We start from the raw sequence: 2,961 nt of genomic DNA, 5'->3' as shown, positions 1-2,961 counted from the left end.
TTAAATATAAAAATAAAATATAATTTTAAAAATATCATTTCACTAAATTCTCTAAAGATGAAACCATTAGTATGAAATCTAGCACTATAAAATTAAATTGATGAATAAAAACCAAAAAATATATAAGTTATCCTTGGGATTTTTAAAATTATTGAGATTGAAGAATTTATATAACTTTATAAAAAAACTAATTTAGTTTGTCACTTAAAAAGTAATATTTTTATTTTGAATTATTATGTGTAAGTGTTGAGTTTATATCAACAAACAACCAAATCATGTGAATTTTGATTCAGCCACTTGGTATTACTTTTATTTTAAGTTATAAAAAATTAAAATATTTATTTATAATTAAAGACATGTAACTCCATTTAACTCAAATGTAACTCCTATCCAATAATTGTACATTAATTCATTCCTCCTACTAACTTATTATCTTTCAAGAGAAATTATTTTTGGTTAAATTTTAATATTTTTTAATTATTTTGGTTGGCTAAACTTATATTCATATTTTGGTTGGCTAAATTAATATATTTCTCACGTAAAATTATTGTTTATAATATATTTCTCATTTCAAAGTTTAAAGCAATATATCATATATATAAAAGTAAGGTTTTGGTCTCTCCTTATTGGTTGATTTTTATTTAATGTTTTCTTTTTTTTTTTTTTTGCTTTCTAATTTCTTTAAACAATATTTAAGACCCAATAAACCCAAAACATTTAACTCACACATTAAAATAAAATTATAACTGAAAATAAAATAAATTATGCATTAATCACTTTAAAGGCATAAGAGGTCAAAAATAACTTCTATCCAATAATTCCACACATTCCTCCCACAAAAAATATATATATATATATATATGTTCAATATTATATTTAAATATCAAAGAATTTTTTAGTTAGCTAAACTTATAGTCACATATATACAATATATATACATAAGAATCTATATTACTTATTAACACCATAATTCGACCCATTATTTGCTTAACTCAAAATTGGTTTCAAAGCCAACTAAAGAAAAACATAAACGATCTTATTGATATTAGACCAAAACATGGACATACAAACATAATCACTTACACGGAAAATAATTACTTTTAAAAAATAACTTATTATTGCAACATCAACGTATGAAGGGTTTACATAAGCAGTTAATCAGAAATCTAAAATACAATAAATGTATTGGGAACAATATCAGTCAATGATAAGATTGGATCTTCAAAAGCAAGAAACAACATCCTCATAATTCATAAAAAATAAACGCAACAATTGTACACATCTAAACGAAATGATATAAACATATAGTGTATTAATACAAGTGACTGCGAAGCCCATTTATGCCTAATTAAAACGAAATAATACAAAAGAGAAAAAGAAATAGACCAAAAAACAAGAAAGTGTCAACTACACCACAACCCACGCGTTGCGTGGGGAAGCACCTAGTGAAAGTAATAGAAGAGCCAAATCATATACATAAAAGTCTGCTCTCTCCTTATTGGTTGTTTAAAATTAAATTGGTCTGAAAATTAATTGTCTTTCTTAATTGTCATTGACACCCTTTATTACAAAAACGTTACTCTCGAACATACTCCTTTTCCAAAACGTTACTATTAAATGGGAGGTCTTGAAGAGATATATAGATCTCGAAGATACTCTCTACCGTTATTATAACATTTACTACTGAATAATAACATGACATCAAGAATTTTAGGGTCAACAATAATAAAGATACAAAATTAACACATTTACTTCTCAATTTTCAATAAAAAAAATAAAAATGTATAAAAACCAAATAAAAACACTCACATGTAGTCAAGTATAAGTTAAATGAGAAACGGTTTAAGAACTACCCAAAAATGACAAGATCTTTATTTCACCTACTCAGTATAAATATACTCCATCCTAATTCATCTCAACACCACCACATTGTATTTATCCAAATAAAAAATGACACCTCCAGCCACACCTCCAAACTTACGCCGCCCTAGAAAGCATCAAACCTTGCCGTGTTGTAGAGTTTACAATTAAATATTGCATTTTACATCTACGGAGTCAAACAAAGATTACTCAAGTTTTGATACGATTGTCCTTCTTCGGTTTGTGTTCAGAGTCAAAACTACCACACAATTGCTTCATTGCTTACGATTTACGAAGGAAAGGGATCAACCACGTTTTAGAAAGCTATATATTTACCATACACCATATGAGGTTCTATATCCCATCCGAAAAAACTATGGTATGAAATCCTAATTCTAACGCTGTTTAATCCATTATTAAGTCATCCTATGAAGTCACCCTGCAGATCGAAGATTCCAATACAAATGCCTCCACAAGATTAGATGTGGAAGTAGTGATGACTGACTTAGATAGGACACAAACACAAGCATCCCCTGATGAAGCTGACAAATGCATAATATGTCTAAGAGGATGTATAATATGTCTAAGAGGAGAAAGGAATATCAGTATTCTATCTTGCAATCACAAGTTCCATTTCCATTGCATAACTCTATCGTTAAACTATAATCTATGTTGTCCTATTTGTAGGAATGAAAACATGCTTATTTAATATATTAAAAAAAAAAAATCCTTCAAATTATATACTTCTAACAGTGTGAGTGTACTAATTTTTAAAAAAATATTTAGATTGAAGTTCATATAATTATATAAGAAAATTAATTTAGTTCACTTCAAAAGTAATATTTTCAATTTGAAATATTATGTGTGAATGTTGAGTTTATATCAACAAGACAACCAAATCAAGTGAAAGTTTAAATTTTGAATATGCCAGTTGGTATTTCTTTTCTTTTCAATCAAAACAAATACAAATATTGGTTTATAATTAACTCACTTTTAAAGCTTTGGAGATTCCACAAGCTTTGGAGACACCAAAAAACACAATTTAATTCTGCAGAGGTTCTATTTGATCTTGGAAGAAAAGCATTCTGAGCATGGTATATA

This window comes from Camelina sativa, chromosome 12 (assembly GCF_000633955.1).
Source record: "Camelina sativa cultivar DH55 chromosome 12, Cs, whole genome shotgun sequence".
Lineage (NCBI taxonomy): Eukaryota > Viridiplantae > Streptophyta > Magnoliopsida > Brassicales > Brassicaceae > Camelina > Camelina sativa.
Note: the sequence above shows the minus strand (reverse complement) of the source record.